Source organism: Mytilus galloprovincialis, chromosome 9 (genome assembly GCF_965363235.1).
Source record: "Mytilus galloprovincialis chromosome 9, xbMytGall1.hap1.1, whole genome shotgun sequence".
NCBI classification, from domain to species: domain Eukaryota; kingdom Metazoa; phylum Mollusca; class Bivalvia; order Mytilida; family Mytilidae; genus Mytilus; species Mytilus galloprovincialis.
This window is the reverse complement of record NC_134846.1, coordinates 92,622,203-92,639,633: the sequence shown is the minus strand read 5'-3', so window position 1 is coordinate 92,639,633 and position 17,431 is coordinate 92,622,203. Positions and strand designations below refer to the sequence as shown.

Sequence of the window (17,431 nt, the reverse complement as noted above, 5' to 3'; positions counted from 1 at the left end):
AACTGCCCAGTAGATATTTTCAAGAAAAACATCACAAAAAAAAAGCTTCAAGTATAAATATCTACTGATCTTTCTATAGTTAATTGTCTCTCACACTTATTGGTTAGATTATCATAATTATTGTTTTACAGTTAATTTCCTAATGCATGTAGGGTAAGACTTTGGTAGCTTGCTTGCATTGTTTGTATACCAGTATTGACATATGTCTTGGGAATGTTGCTTCATCATGTGCCTCTCAAATGGTGACAGTTCATGTTACTTTAACAGATTAGAAACTACATTTACCCAATTAGAAGAACAGATATTTAAAACTTTTCACATTGGTCCTTGTTGATTCTATTTTCGGAAGTGTTACTACGTGTTATCATCAAGATCTAACTTGGATAATATAAGGGATAGACATTTTGATTACCAGTTATCTTAGTCTGACCTGTCCAAATGAACTAGGTTTTTATTATATTAGTATGTTCAAGTGACCCATATTGCTATTACAATGCATAAAAATGTATCTAATTTAATTTGCTGATTTTGCATGAAATAATGATAAGAAATATTGAAAGTTTCTGACATTTTGATAGTCAGTTACTTGGCTTGATTGTATGTTCCAATAATAGTTGAGTTTTAGTTCAATGTCATTCAGCAGGTCAAATGTAGACAAACCTGAATTCATTTGAACTTTTATTCAAATGATCCAGTTTTATAGACCAGAGATAGACTATCTAAGTACTCCTAGGTGCTAAGTTTGTACACGGTTTACAGGTCCATCAGACTTATAGGTAAACCAAGAAATACCACAGATTTTATTAAGGTTATTTATTATTCAAAATCAATAGAATATGTTTGATTAGGTGTAATTACATTTCTTTTATCAGTGCTAAGCATTTAATATCCCATTTAAATGATTTAACAGGAGAGGTATGACGTTAGTCTTCTTTACGAGTTTGGTCGTGACCGTCAGCTAGATAATAAGACCGGGATATTTGTAGAAGGACATATATGCATTATTAATTTCTATTGCACTTTTGAAATAATGAAATGTTGATTTTACTTTGATTTATTGATAATAAGAATGTGAGAAGGGCCTAGTTAAAGTTTTATATTCTTCTCGTACTCACATGTCTAAACAAAACAGGGTTGATAATATTTTTTACCTTTAAATGGTATTAATTAATTTGTCAGGTACATCTAGGAACAGTATATCAAGATATATGTTCCTGGGTACATGTATCACATGTGTATATATATTATCTTCTTAAAAGTTATCTCCTGTTATACACTAACTTGTTTTCTGAATATGAATAAATGATATGATGGGTTAAGGTTTATGTTTCATCACCTAAAGTCAAGACAAGATGTGAATGCATTTCATGAAATTCTGAAATAATTTTGATGTTTTTTTGTTGTTGCAAAAATATAGATTTTATTAAAACTTTGATAGCATTAATGTATAATATGTATGCAGGTTAAGAGTTGTCTCATTGGCAATCATTACCACATCTTATTTATAATCCGCATTTCCTGTTTTTTCTTAGCTGAAATTAGGAAGTGAATGAAATCTCATTAATTTATAGGTATAAGAAATTTTGGGTGTAAAATAATGTGAAAATTTTTAAATATTGAATTTTAATTATTTTTCACTAATTTATCATACTTTCTTTATTCTACAAATCGTTGCTAGGCTAAAACATTAGAATACGAATCAAAATCACACATTCATTAATGATGTTTTACAGGACATGCATCAATTTTGAGTTTGACTCACAATAGGTACCTATCTTAGTTGTTGAAGACTATAATAGAGATTTTTATGTGTCTTTGGTTTTTCTGTTGAAGACTACAATGGAGATTTGTATGTGTCTTTGGTTTTTCTGTTGAAGACTATAATGAAGATTTTTATGCGTCTTTGGTTTTTCTGTTGAAGACTATAATGGAGATTTTTATGTGTCTGTTGTTTTTCTATGTTGTTGGGTTGTTGTCTCATTAATGTATATTCACATCTTGAAATTTCATATTTTGTGAAGATTTCCTCCAAAAAATGTAATATTGATTATTTCTCTTTTTGCAGGACACAGTACAGAGAATAAATAATTCAAACATTGACTGGATTATCTCCCTTACTTTAAAGATCAGCCATACCATGGAAGCCATATGTATGTTTGTAAACATAGAAAAGTGTGTCACCAGACAAAAGCATGGATATTGATTTCAAATCGAGTGTTTTAACACAATATTTTTTCTTTATGTGATACTTGTGACTTATTTCTTGGAGATACAGACATTTGTTAATGATATCATGTACAGTTCTACAAAGTTCTGAGTGATTAAGGAAGTTTTGTGTATCTGCTGTAAGGATTGTTTATGTTATTAATTCTAATATGATTGAGTTTCCAAGTGAATCATTATGCTTATCATTTCATTGTTCTCAAAAGTTACTTAGCAAAAATCATTTAACTTTATAATATTTTGTTTGTATCTATGTTGCCATTATGTAAAGTTTAAAGTATACAAACTACAAAATGTTATATTTTAACTTAATCACCAAAAATTTAGTATTTTTTGACAAAGAATTATTGGAAAACTCCCCTGTAATACCTTCTTAATCATGCCAATGACTGAATATTATGATTGTTTCAAAACAGAGGTTAATTCTTTTCATGAAAATGTACTGGCCCAAAAACAATTAATGCAAATTGAAAAAAAAAAACACCTGCGTTTTTTCAATTATATTTTTAATGTGTAGATAGTGTACTGCTTTTGGGCCAAATTATTAGAATTATAGAAAAGTTTACAAGCTCTAAATGAAAATATGGACAATTTACGTGAAGGGGTTTATAATTCAGATTTACAGCTTCAAACATAATAATTTGTTACCTTTTTCAACTTGACCAAATCCCTACTTTACCTTAAAATTTGTGACCCACATTTTTGGGATTCCATTCAATTTCATCTCCCTAGCTACTATTTAATGTATTAAATATACATTTGAATAAATAAAATTGTGTCCCCAGACCTGTTTTCCTGTCAGTCAATGTTATTAAACCAGTAGACCTTTCTGCATTAGTCTGGAAAATTTAAAAATTGAAATACAGTTACATTGTACTACCTTGTAACGGTTTTAAGCCTCCCACAGTGTTCAATAGTTTCTAAATGTGCAAGTCCATTGTCATTTCACAGAATATACTTATGCAACCACTTTTTCATCATTTCATAAATGACATTCAGTGAAATATCTTGATCGAAGGAACAAAAATCAGATAGAGAACCTAGAAATATATGGCTGTGAATAAAGCACATTTTAGGTGGGTTGAACTGAACACTTTTTATGGACACTTAAAATGCAGAGAATTGAGAAATCCAGAATAATTCAAATAGGAAGAAAACTTCTATTTTGAGTGTTATTTGAAGATCAGCATCTGTCTGGCATCGGGGTAATAAGTAAGTCCCAAAATCTTCTCATGGGGTAACCATATCCATCTTTTGGGATATATCCCTCCTTTAACCAAAAATTAGTACCCCATGAATAATAATTAATCCATTATAGACATAGAGGATTACAAGATCTGGTTTACAATTACATCATTTCATTTCATCGTCATCCTAAAAAAAATTCTGAAATGTTAAATGTTTGGTAAGATAGTGTTTAGTTGAATGTTTTAGAATGAGTGGGATTTTTTTTTAAATGTTTGAAATTTGAAATTTCGCATTTGGATTTATGTAAATTTTAAGGGTCAGTTGTGGATGAAAAGTAGCTTGTCTTACCATTAAAATGTGTGAGACGTCTAAAATGTGTGGTTGTTTTTTAAACTTGAAAATCTTATGAAAAACTATGTGTACATATTATGTAGTGTTTACATAAAGCTTATGTATAAATCAAGATATGAAATAAAACACAAATTAAAAAAAAAGAATGTTATAATTATGAAGAAGGGTTATTATGAATAGAGGACTAAATTAATGAGGTGGTTTTTTTTTCTCAAAATTGTCACCTAAAATAAATGTTGGTCAACAATACAACAGATCAAGATGGGTTCTTTTTACGGGACAAATGTGGGATGACATTCACAATAATGAAATAAAATTAAATGTAATTTTTGTCAAATTTTTATCAGTTGTCATATTATATAAAAATAGAAGATGTGGTATGATTGCCAATGAGACAACTGTCCACAAGAGACCAACATGACACAGACATTAACAATTATAGGTCACCGTACGGCCTTCAACAATGAGCAAAGCCCATACCGCATAGTCAGCTATAAAAGGCCCGATAAGACAATGTAAAACAATTCAAACGAGAAAACTTATGGCCTTATTTATATAAAAAAATGAAAAAACAAATATGTAACACATAAAACAAACGACAACCACTGAATTACAGGCTCCTAACATGGGACAGGCACATACTTAAATAAAGTGGCGGGGTTAAACATGTTAGCGGGATCCCAACCCTCCCTCTAACCTGGGACAGTGGTCAGTGGTCAATAGTCAATTTTCCCCTTCAAAATTCAGGAAGTTAAAATAACAATTCAACCACTGTTAAATTAGAAAACTTTGAACCTTCCAGGTTAATTAATTACATCATATATAATTGTTATAATTAACTTCAAAATCTCAATTGTTTAAGCTAAATACCAGTATCTGCTTAATAATATAATTCCTTGTCCTTTTGATATAACCATTTTATAATTGCTAGATAAGGATTAAGATATACTACTCTTCCTCTGTTTTCTGCTCTTTGGTCAGGTCAATGTCCCTTGTTATATTAATTATTTTCATTCTTAATTTTTTCATTATTTTATGTGTCCAAATGCATGGTTATCATGGATGCAGCCTTAGTGCATGTTATCAAATCCCAATATTTCATAATCCTTGTGCTTGTGAAAAGAAGAAACAAGACATTTTAAGCTTGCTAGTATCCATGATTAATTTTTATAACCTGGTAAATATTTAATTTGGTATATGTGCACCCAGAAGTTGAAAGATGAAATAACCCTTCGATTATTGAAGCTTATCATCATCTTATTTTATTAAAGGGTTATTTTGGGTACAGATCGATTGAACAGCTACCCAGTGACACAAATTAAAATAAAATTGGTAGAGGGCAACATTCAGTCTTCAACAAATAACTTGTATGACTTAACATAAAATATCAATGAGTTGTCATAAAAACCTTATTTTCTGGATATTTAAAATATTATGATTTGTATAAAACAACCACTGACTTGTAACAGTTTGTCAAGCTTTTTAAAGTTTCACTAATTAACTTGAAAAAAAAGTTTCTAAAAAGAGTAGTTGTAGTTCAGTGATGCATGAAACAAGATTTTAGAAATGTCTACTGGTTAATTAATGATGTCAATTATTGAGTAGTTGTATAATCAAAAGGAAAGTGCTTTTTATTGTCTGAATTTCAATACTTAAATCAATTGGAAAGAAATACCTGAAAAATCAATGGTTTTAAGGAATGTTTGATTTTCCAGCAAGTTATGGAAATCTGTATAAGAGATGTGGGGGTACCTACCACAACATAATTTGCATATTATATACCAACATAAACCAGTTAATTAGTTAAGTGGTATTTGCTAAGGGATTACCAGTATACACTTTTATGAAAATCATACATTATAAAACTGCTATGTATACAAAATCTGAAGAACAAGTTATCAGTGAAAAAAAGAATGCATCTTGTTTTCTTGTCATAATCAAATGAAGCGATAAAATCAAAAAAAAAAAATTGCCAACCGAACCAAAATGAATTGGGAATATGTATTATGATACAAGGACATGTGAGTGACACATCCTTGAGACAGGAACCAAACAATACAAAATCTCTAGAGTTAATCTGAATGTCAACATACAAGGTCACAATATACAAATTTCTTTACATTTTGTCAAACTCTTAATAGCTTGTTCTGGTAGAATTAGTCATCTCATTTGCAATCATTGTAACCACATAATCCACATTACCTTAGTTTTACATACTAGTATCCTTTTTCATAATGTTATTGTCATACAAGTGGAGGTTTTGCTAGCTTTAAAACCAAGTTTAATCTACCATTTTCTTCATAAGAACATCCTGTATCAAGTCAGGAATATGACAATTGTTAACCATCGTTTGATGTGTTTGAGCCTTTGATTTGGCCATATGATTAGGGAAAAAGTAAAATCACAAAAATACCAAACTCAGAGGAAAATCTATTCGGAAAGTCCATAATCACATGGCAAAATCAAATGACAAAACACTTCAAAAACTAATGGACAAGAACTGTCATATTCCTGACTTGGTACAGGCATTTTTAAATGTAGAAATGGTGGATTAAACCTGGTTTTAAAGCGCTAAATCTCTCACTTTGATGACAGTCTCATCATATTCCGTTATATTTATAATGATGCGTGAACTAAACAGACATAATAAATAAAATAGTCAAAATATGGGTACAGCAGTCATCATCCTGTAACAACTTTAAAACACTTTCCGTTTTGAATTTTCCTTGGAGTTCAGTATTTCTGTGATCTCACTTTATGCTACTCTTTGATCATTACTGTCAAACTTTTTTTTATTTGGTTGTGGTTTTGCAGTAGAAGCAAGCATAGGAATAAAAATAAGACCTCTAAAAAATTTATCAACTGGTCCAACTTAATACATCACACACATTGCATGTAGATTGATGATTCTGTATTTTTAAATGATTCAAATGATGTCATATGTGTTTACATTGATGTTTATAATACTTTATGATAAATTGTTTTTTGACAAGTTAATTTATTTTAAGTTTTTCTCACTGTCTGGCCTTGTTTGTCACAGACATGACTGCACAATATTGAAATGTTAAGTTATTGTGTACACTTGGTGGTCAGTATTAAAAAGCCTGTTTGTTCTCCGTAAATCAGTTATTGTATGCACTTGGTGGTCAGCTTTAAAAAGCCTGTTTGTTCTCCGTAAATCAGTTATTGTGTGCACTCGGTGGTCAGCTTTAAAAAGCCTGTTTGTTCTCCGTAAATCAGTGGGAGTGAACCTTCCCAGGTGCACACACAGTATTAAGTTAAACCACTTATTTGGTCAAAAGTGTATTAAACAGTAATCCTCTTGATTTAAACCTTATAATCTTAATATTAAATATAATTAACCCAGTATTGTTGATCTCAGGTCATGTGTAAGGACTGTATGCTCTAGGAATTATTGTTGACTCCACATTATTTCAGTTTTATTGTTCTAAATTGTAATTATATATATATAATTTAAGAAAAGGGAAATATATTTTTATTTTGGTGTTAGTAGAACACTCACACGATTATTATTATAAATCCGAAAAAAAATATTCTTTTGTTTATCACATCTGGCCGAATCTTACCAAATTGATTTAAAAAAGATGAATAAATTATTAGCTGCTACTGTTGGACTTTATATTTTTGACTTTATGTATGTTACTACTATGCATAGATCAAAAGTAAAAAAACACATGCTCCTTATGACATCCACCCTATCTGGATGAGTACAACTAGTAGATATGGTGCTGCCAACCATTTCAGTACATCTGAGTTCACCTTTTGATTTTCGTTATGTTCCTGCTGCTCAATTTTTAAGTAGAATGCTGTGGAGACTTATCTGTCTTCTTTCTTAAGGCCATGATCCTTCTTTCATAGTTGTATTTCATTGTTCCCTCGTTATCTTTTTTCTCTTTGTTTTAACATTTGCTAGAAGGCAATACAAAATAAATCTTTTTTCCCCTCCAATTCTTTAATATTACATATAATTATAATTAAAGTAAAACAATGAAACAAAATAAACTTGAAATGTCTTGAATGACAATGTTATTAGATTCAATAAAACCAAGTAGTTTTTGGTCATTTATCTACATATATTAGTTAGAGCAAGATGCATTATTGTCCAGATAAAATCCTCAATCTATGACTTCTAATAAGCTTAGGAACATTTTTTAAAATACTGTCAACCTTGTCAACTATTTCTAAAGAGTCACCCTTATGACTCTCCATGACCTCACAATTTAGTACTTACACTTTTTTCAAGCTTTTACATGAAAAGTATATATTTTTTAATCAAATATTGTACTTAAAAACCTTGCATAATACAGACCTATTCGTTGTAACAATTTTCACCTGATGGTTGACCCCCCTCTGGGTTTAAATGCACTTTTTGTCTGAATTATGAATGACTTGTTCAATATACTCAGATAAAATCGTAATTGAGATTGAAAGTAATATACATTGGTTTATTGTAAATAATTGCCGCGTCTTTATAAGTACAATTTAATAATAATAAAAAGTTGTATGGGGGTGTTTTATTTGGAAAGTTATAAACTCAACCCTGATATTACACGTTGAGGCAGGTATGATTAGATGCCACCATGTGGAAAAGGTGACAGGATACAAAAAATACGTTTATCCAATTCTCAATTTGTTTATTTATTGAATGTATTAAGACATGGAAAGCCCATAAAATGATATTATAAATATTCATTATATCATCAAAGTACTGACCTATGGAACAAGTTTTATTGTCATCTATTTAATGGGTGACTTCAGTAATGCTTGACGTTTTTTGAAGTTTTTACTAAAACGATTTACTGTTCCGTTATATTACCTACTGAAGTATAAACCTTTGTACTTCCAAGGAAAAATCAAATTACCTGATTGAAATTTATGGCTAGATTATGAGACAGTAAAAATACAATATTTATTGAACGTTGCTGGATTTGTTGAGTTAATCTCGTCTCAGGGTCACCTTCTTTTACAAAAGAATCTACATCCGACAAAATCAAAGGAGGCTGCGTGTTTGACATTGAGAGATGGTTCATCGACCTTCATAGGCTTTTTTTCACTTCATACAATGAATTAATAAAGTTGTTTGGTAAACATCTATGAAACGTTAAACCAAAGGATAAAATAAACAAAAAGACATATAAAGGGCAACATACATGTATCGGACCACTTATAATCTTCAACAATAGACATCTATAGGGTCACTTATAATTTTTACCAATAGACGTCTAGAGGTGAACATAAGACCTATAAAGAGCAGCATATAGTCCAACAAAAACATGTAATGGGCTTTATTACAGTCTTCAACAAAAACATCTAGAGGGCAATATATAGTCCTCAACAAAAGACATTAAGAGAGCAACGTACAGTCTTCAACAAGAGACATCTAGAAAACCACATATAAAGCCTTCAACAAAAACATCTGGAGAGAAGTATGCAATCTTCAACAAAAGGCATATAGAGAGCAGCATATAGTCCAACAAAAAATATCTAATGGGCAACATATTGTCTTCAACAATAGACGTCTAGAGGGGAACATCAGACATATACAGGGCAACATATAGTCTTCAACAAGAGACATTTAGAGGGCAACATATAGTCTTCTATAAGAGAAATTTAGAGGGTAACATATAGTCTTCAACAAAAGACATCAACAGGGCAACGTAAAGTCTTCAACAAAAGACATCAACAGGGCAACGTAAAGTCTTCAACAAAAGACATCAACAGGGCAACGTAAAGTCTTCAACAAAAGACATCTAGAGGGCAACATATAGTCTTCAACAAAAGACATATAAAGGGGATCATATAGTCCCACAAAAAAATCTAATTGGCAACTATAGTCATCAACAAAAGACACGAAAAGGGCAACGTAAAGTCTTCTACAAGAGACGTTTAGAAGGTAACACATATATATATAGTCTTCAACAAGAGACATTTAAAAGGCAACATGTAGTCTTCAACAAGAGACATCAAGAACATACAATGGTAAGATGTCTGTACAATATAAAGCTCTAAATCGTACAATCTTTCAACAATATGAATAAGTAAAACAGAAACTGTCAAATATCACACCGAATTCAAGTAACAAAAACAATGAGATATGAAACAACCACTAGCATATATCCACTTTAATTTTAACTGGTGGATAACAATGCAGCAAGATTCACACTGGAAGTTATCTAGTTGTTTCCCCAAAAAAGTTGGAGGAGTCCATCCCCAAAGTCATATCAATAAAAATGGACGGAGTATAGTCAGCGTGAAAGCAACCCAACAACAACAAGAAAACAAAAGACAAAGAGGTCAACATACGAATTATTTGGATCTGCCTCTTATAAATGGTTTCTAAAATGTTTGTATGAATATAAGACAATGTGTATAAATATACGTATGAATGAGAACCAATTGACACAATAAAAACTTTTCTAAATATTTACCTCTACGAAAGCATAATATTGTAACTAAATACTGCATTGAAAGGAGTTGTAACCTAGTTCCACAATAGTCTTTATTATAGATGTCGTTTTAAGTAACATATCTGTCAATAAGACCTGTTTATTTTGTGTATTTCAAAAGATTTCCTCACCTTTAACAGACATGGTAGATCTTTTGATTAAAATTATTCAATATATATGTATCTCAAATTTCACTAGAAATTGTTTTCTTTTGAAACAGTTAGACCAAACGGATTGGGAGCAAACAAAAGTAAAACCGTTTTGATTTACCAGATAAAACTTTCTATGTCTTTAAATAGATCTTTTGACATATAATTACTAACAGCTGAAAGTATAATAAAGTACAAAAAATGGTTTCAAATCTGAAAATATTTAATATTCTGTATTCCCTTCACGACTAAACAGACTATGAGAAAAGTTTTGTTTAGGTCATCAAGTTTATGTTATTACTTATACAGGGAACTAGACTACAGTAAACTGTCACAAACTAGATTAAGGTATATCAAATCTTGATAAAACATTGATTTTCACATGACTTATTAATGCCGAAACATACATGGCATGTTGAGATATGCCTGCATACCTTGAAACAGGAATTTTATTATCTATAAATGACTATATTTAGCAGTTAGTTTTATTCAATTTTTATACTTATAGGTCACCCTATTGTTCATGTTTTCTAAATCAAACATTTTTTTGTTAAGAGGTCCACTTTACATTCGAAGGACTTTTTTCAAATCATTCCACAGTGTCATTTTCATTGATCCAGTTTCACTCTCTCACCTTTTTGACGGTAAGAGATTATCGTGCCTGCCCCCAATTGTCATTACTACAATTAAACCCTTCTAGCAAAGCATCACGGTCACTATGACCTTCAAGAATGAGTAAAACCGATAGAATGGAGAGAGATTAAATTTGTTATGAGCCCAAAAACAATTATGGTACCAACACAAAAACAATATATGGGCTTGGTACAGTCACAAATACAGAATATGGGCTTGGATTCTAAACAAAAAAACAATATATGGGCATGGTACCATACCAAGCAATATAGAGGATTGGTACAAACACAAAAACAATATATGGGCATGGTACCAATATGAATGTATCGGCTTGGTACAAACACAAAAACAATATATGGACATGGTACCATACCAAGCAATATAGAGGCTTGGTACAAACACAAAAACAATATATGGGCATGGTACCAATATGAATGTATCGGCTTGGTACAAACACAAAAACAATATATGGGCTTGGTACCATATCAAGTTATATAGAGGATTGGTACAAACACAAAGCCAATATATGGGCTTGGTACCATACCAAACAATATAGAGGCTTGGTACAAACACAAACACAATATATGGGCATGGTACCATATCAAGTTATATAGAGGATTGGTACAAACACAAAGCCAATATATGGGCTTGGTACCATACCAAACAATATAGAGGCTTGGTACAAACACAAAAACAAAATATAGGTATGGTACCATACCTAACAATATAGAGGATTAGTACAAACACAAAAACAATATATGGGCTTGGTACCATACCAAGCAATATAGAGGATTAGTACAAACACAAAAACAATATATGGGCTTGGTACCGTACCAAGCAATATAGAGGATTGGTACAGACACAAAAAACAATATATGGGCTTGGTACCATACCAAGCAATATAGAGGATTTGTACAAACACAAAGCCAATATATGGGCTTGGTACCATACCAAACAATATAGAGGCTTGGTACAAACACAAAAACAATATATGGGCATGGTACCAATATGAATGTATCGGCTTGGTACAAACACAAAAACAATATATGGGCTTGGTACCATATCAAGTTTTATAGAGGATTGGTACAAACACAAAGCCAATATATGGGCTTGGTACCATACAAAACAATATAGAGGCTTGGTACAAACACAAACACAATATATGGACATGGTACCATATCAAGTTATATAGAGGATTGGTACAAACACAAAGCCAATATATGGGCTTGGTACCATACCAAACAATATAGAGGCTTGGTACAAACACAAAAACAAAATATAGGTATGGTACCATACCAAACAATATAGAGGATTAGTACAAACACAAAAACAATATATGGGCTTGGTACCATACCAAGCAATATAGAGGATTAGTACAAACACAAAAACAATATATGGGCTTGGTACCGTACCAAGCAATATAGAGGATTGGTACAGACACAAAAAACAATATATGGGCTTGGTACCATACCAAGCAATATAGAGGATTTGTACAAACAGAAAGCCAATATATGGGCTTGGTACCATACCAAACAATATAGAGGCTTGGTATAAACACAAAAACAATATATGGGCTTGGTACCAACATGAATGTATCGGCTTGGTACAAACACAAAAACAATATATGGGCATGGTACCAACATGAATGTATCGGCTTGGTACAAACATAAAACCCATTATGGGCTTGGTCCACGCTATTATAGCTTAGTATCAACACAATATAATGTAAGGGCTTGTTATCAACACACATTGATATACGGGTTTGGTTTCAACACAAATTGATATACGGGCTTGGTATCATCACAAATAGATCGATGGGCTTGGTATCAACACAAATAGATGTATGGGCTTGGTATCAACACAAATCTATGTATGGGCTTGGTATCAACACAAATAGATGTATGGGCTTGGTATCAACACAAATTGATAAACGGGCTTGGTATCAACACAAATCGATGTATGGGCTTGGTATCAACACAAATAGATGTATGGGCTTGGTATCAACAGAAATAGATGTATTGGCTTGGTATCAACACAAATAGAACGATGGGCTTGGTATCAACACAAAAATGATATACGGGCTTGGTTAATTGTTGAAGGCTTTACGACTTTATTGTGATCTTTAATCGTTGTCATTAGCTGAGGCTATTGAAGACTGGTGAAGACCAGTGACTGATCCAGAACTTTTCATAAGGGGCCCGCTGACTGACCTTAAAAGGGGGAGGTCCTCTCCAGTCGTCTTTCAGTGATTCCCTATATAATAACCAAATTTTTCCCACGAAAGGGAGGAGTGGCCCCTCAAGGCCCCCTGGATCCGCCTATGAAGACTATTTGGTAAACTTAAAATTTAATCATACAGTGAGGATGTTGAAGAATGTTTGGTAAACTTGAGATTTAATCATACAGTGAGGCTGTTGAATTCTATATTGTGACCTGTCAGCTTAATCATGTGATCAGGCTTTTGTGGACTACAGGTATATTATTGTCATCGTTTGCTCATAAGCTGTAGAAGACTAAATGCTGACCTATAGGCTTAAAGATTTGGTGAGATTGTTGTATACTATATTGTGGCCTGTAGGCTTAAATATACAGTTAGGCTGTTCAATTCTATAGGTTGACCTGTCAACTACACCATGTGGTTAAGCTGTTGTAGACTATGTTGTGACCTGAAGGATTAAACATATGGTGGGCCTGTTGTAGATTATGTTGTGACCTGTAGGCTTATATAATGGTTAGGCTGTTGCAGACTATATTGTGACCCGTAGGCTGAAACATATTATTAGGCTGCTGTAGACTATGCTGTGACCTGTAGGCTTAAACATATGGTTAGGCTGTTGTAGACTTTATTGTGACCTGTAGGCTTTAACATATGGTAAGGCTGTTGTAGACAATGTTGTGATCCATAGGCTTAAACATGTGGTAAGGCTGTTGTAGACTATATTGAGACCTGTAGGCTTAAACATATGGTAAGGCTGTCGTAGACTATGTTGTGACCTATAGGCTTAAACATATAGTTAGGCTGTTGTAGACTTTATTGTGACCTGAAGGCTTAAACATATGGTTAGGCTGTTGTAGACTATGTTGTGACCTGTAGACTTAAACATATGGTAAAAATATTATAGACTATATTGAGACCTGTAGGCTTAAACATATGGTAAGGCTGTCGTAGACTATGTTGTGACCTATAGGCTTAAACATATAGTTAGGCTGTTGTAGACTTTATTGTGACCTGAAGGCTTAAACATATGGTAAAAATATTATAGACTATATTGAGACCTGTAGACTTAAACATATGGTTAGGTTGTTGTAGACTATGTTGTGACCAGTATGCTTAAACATATGGTTAGGCTGTTGTAGACTATGTTGTGGTATGTAGGCTTTAACATATGGTTAGGTTGTTGTAGACTATGTTGTGACCTGTATGCTTAAACATATGGTTAGGCTGTTGTAGACTTTATTGTGACCTGAAGGCTTAAACATATGGTAAAAATATTATAGACTATATTGTGACCTGTAGACTTAAACATATGGTTAGGCTGTTGTAGACTATGTTGTGACCTGTAGGCTTAAACATATGGTAAAAATGTTGTAGACTATATTGTGACCTGTAGACTTAAACATATGGTTAGGTTGTTGTAGACTATGTTGTGACCTGTAGGCTTAAACATATGGTTAGGCTGTTGTAGACTATGTTGTGACCTGTAGGCTTAAACATATGGTTAGGCTGTTGTAGACTATGTTGTGACCTGTAGGCTTAAACATATGGTAAAAATGTTGTAGACTATATTGTGACCTGTAGACTTAAACATATGGTTAGGTTGTTGTAGACTATGTTGTGACCTATAGGCTTAAACATATGTTAAGATTGTTGTAGACTATGTTGTGACCAGTAGGCTTAAACATATAGTTAGGCTGTTGTAGACTTTATTGTGACCTGAAGGCTTAAACATATGGTTAGGCTGTTGTAGACTATGTTGTGACCTGTCAGCTTAAACATATGGTTAGGCTGTTGTAGACTATGTTGTGACCATTTAGGCTTAAACATATGGTAAGGCTGTTGTAGACAAAGTTGTGACCTGTAGGCTTAAACATATGGTAAAAATATTATAGACTATATTGTGACCTGTAGACTTAAACATATGGTTAGGCTGTTGTAGACTATGTTGTGGTATGTAGACATAAACATATGGTTAGGCTGTTGTAGACTATGTTGTGACCTGTATGCTTAAACATATGGTTAGGCTGTTGTAGACTTTATTGTGACCTGTAGGCTTAAACATATGGTAAAAATGTTGTAGACTATATTGTGACCTGTAGACTTAAACATATGGTTAGGTTGTTGTAGACTATGTTGTGGTATGTAGACATAAACATATGGTTAGGCTGATGTAGACTATGTTGTGACCTGTAGGCTTAAACATATGGTTAGGCTGTTGTAGACTATGTTGTGACCTGTGGCTTAAACATATGGTAAGATTGTTGTACACTATGTTATGACCAGTAGGCTTAAACATATAGTTAGGCTGTTGTAGACTTTATTGTGACCTGAAGGCTTAAACATATGGTAAAAATATTGTAGACTATATTGTGACCTGTAGACTTAAACATATGGTTAGGCTGTTGTAGACTATGTTGTGACCTGTAGGCTTAAACATATGGTTAGGCTGTTGTAGACAATGTTGTGACCTGTAGGCTTAAACATATGGTTAGGCTGTTGTAGACTTTATTGTGACCTGTAGGCTTAAACATATGGTAAAAATGTTGTAGACTATATTGTGACCTGTAGACTTAAACATATGGTTAGGCTGTTGTAGACTATGTTGTGACCTGTGGCTTAAACATATGGTAAGATTGTTGTACACTATGTTATGACCAGTAGGCTTAAACATATAGTTAGGCTGTTGTAGACTTTATTGTGACCTGAAGGCTTAAACATATGGTAAAAATATTGTAGACTATATTGTGACCTGTAGACTTAAACATATGGTTAGGCTGTTGTAGACTATGTTGTGACCTGTAGGCTTAAACATATGGTTAGGCTGTTGTAGACAATGTTGTGACCTGTAGGCTTAAACATATGGTTAGGCTGTTGTAGACTTTATTGTGACCTGTAGGCTTAAACATATGGTAAAAATATTATAGACTATATTGTGACCTGTCAGCTTAAACATATGGTTAGGCTGTTGTAGACTATGTTGTGACCATTTAGGCTTAAACATATGGTAAGGCTGTTGTAGACAATGTTGTGACCTGTAGGCTTAAACATATGGTAAAAATATTGTAGACTATATTGTGACCTGTAGACTTAAACATATGGTTAGGCTGTTGTAGACTATGTTGTGGTATGTAGACATAAACATATGGTTAGGCTGTTGTAGACTATGTTGTGACCTGTAGGCTTAAACATATGGTTAGGCTGTTGTAGACTTTATTGTGACCTGTAGGCTTAAACATATGGTAAAAATGTTGTAGACTATATTGTGACCTGTAGACTTAAACATATGGTTAGGCTGTTGTAGACTATGTTGTGGTATGTAGACATAAACATATGGTTAGGCTGATGTAGACTATGTTGTGACCTGTAGGATTAAACATATGGTTAGGCTGTTGTAGACTTTATTGTGACCTGTAGGCTTTAACATATGGTTAGGCTTTTGTAGACTATGTTGTGACCTGTAGGCTTAGACATATTGTGAGATTGTTGAAGGCTATATTGTGGTCTGTAGGCTTAAACATATGGTGAGATTGTTGTAGACTATGTTGTGACCTTTAGGCTTAAACATATGGTGAGATTGTTGTAGGCTATATTGTGACCTGTAGGCTTAAACATATGGTGAGATTGCTGTAGGATGTATTGTGGTCTGGAGGCTTAAACCTATCATGAGGCTGCTGAAGACTATTAAGACCTGTAGCCTGAAGAATTATAGCAAGACTGTCATACTTTATTGACCTGTAAGCTTAAATGAATAATGAGGCTGTTGTAAACCATTAGGACCTGTTGGCTTTAACATATAATTAGGATTTTGCAAACTGTTTAGTGACCTGTAGGCTTTACGATATCCTGAGGCTGTTGATGCTGTTGAAGACTATATGGCCATATTAAGACTTTATCATTTGGCGAGTGTTGACAACTGTATGGTGATATTAAGCTGAAGAGGCTGTTGGTGAATGTATGGGGATATTTAGGCTCAAATTTAATGTGAGGCTGTCGAACAGTGTATGGTGATTTATAGGCCTTATTGTGAGGTTCTTGAAGACTGTAAGGTGATATTTGGGTATTTATTTATGTTGAGGTGGTTGAAGACTGTAGAGTTTACTTTCAGGTTTCTGTTTTTTTGACATTTACTCAACATAACTTACAAGTTTTTCTCTCAGATATCATACATTGTATAAGCTGCATAAAGAAAATCAGAATACAAG

At 32.8% G+C, this 17,431-nt stretch overlaps 1 protein-coding gene across 1 annotated transcript in view; it reads left to right on the top strand.

Moving 5' to 3' along the window:
- The window catches only part of LOC143046375 (WW domain-binding protein 11-like), a 29,967-nt gene extending 26,182 nt beyond the window's left edge, over positions 1 to 3,785 (top strand). Inside the window, exon 15 of the mRNA XM_076219516.1 lies at positions 2,066 to 3,785. The gene's annotated coding sequence lies outside the window, so the exon portion shown is untranslated. The remainder of the gene's footprint in view (positions 1 to 2,065) is intronic.
- The last annotated feature ends 13,646 nt before the right edge of the window (positions 3,786 to 17,431 follow it).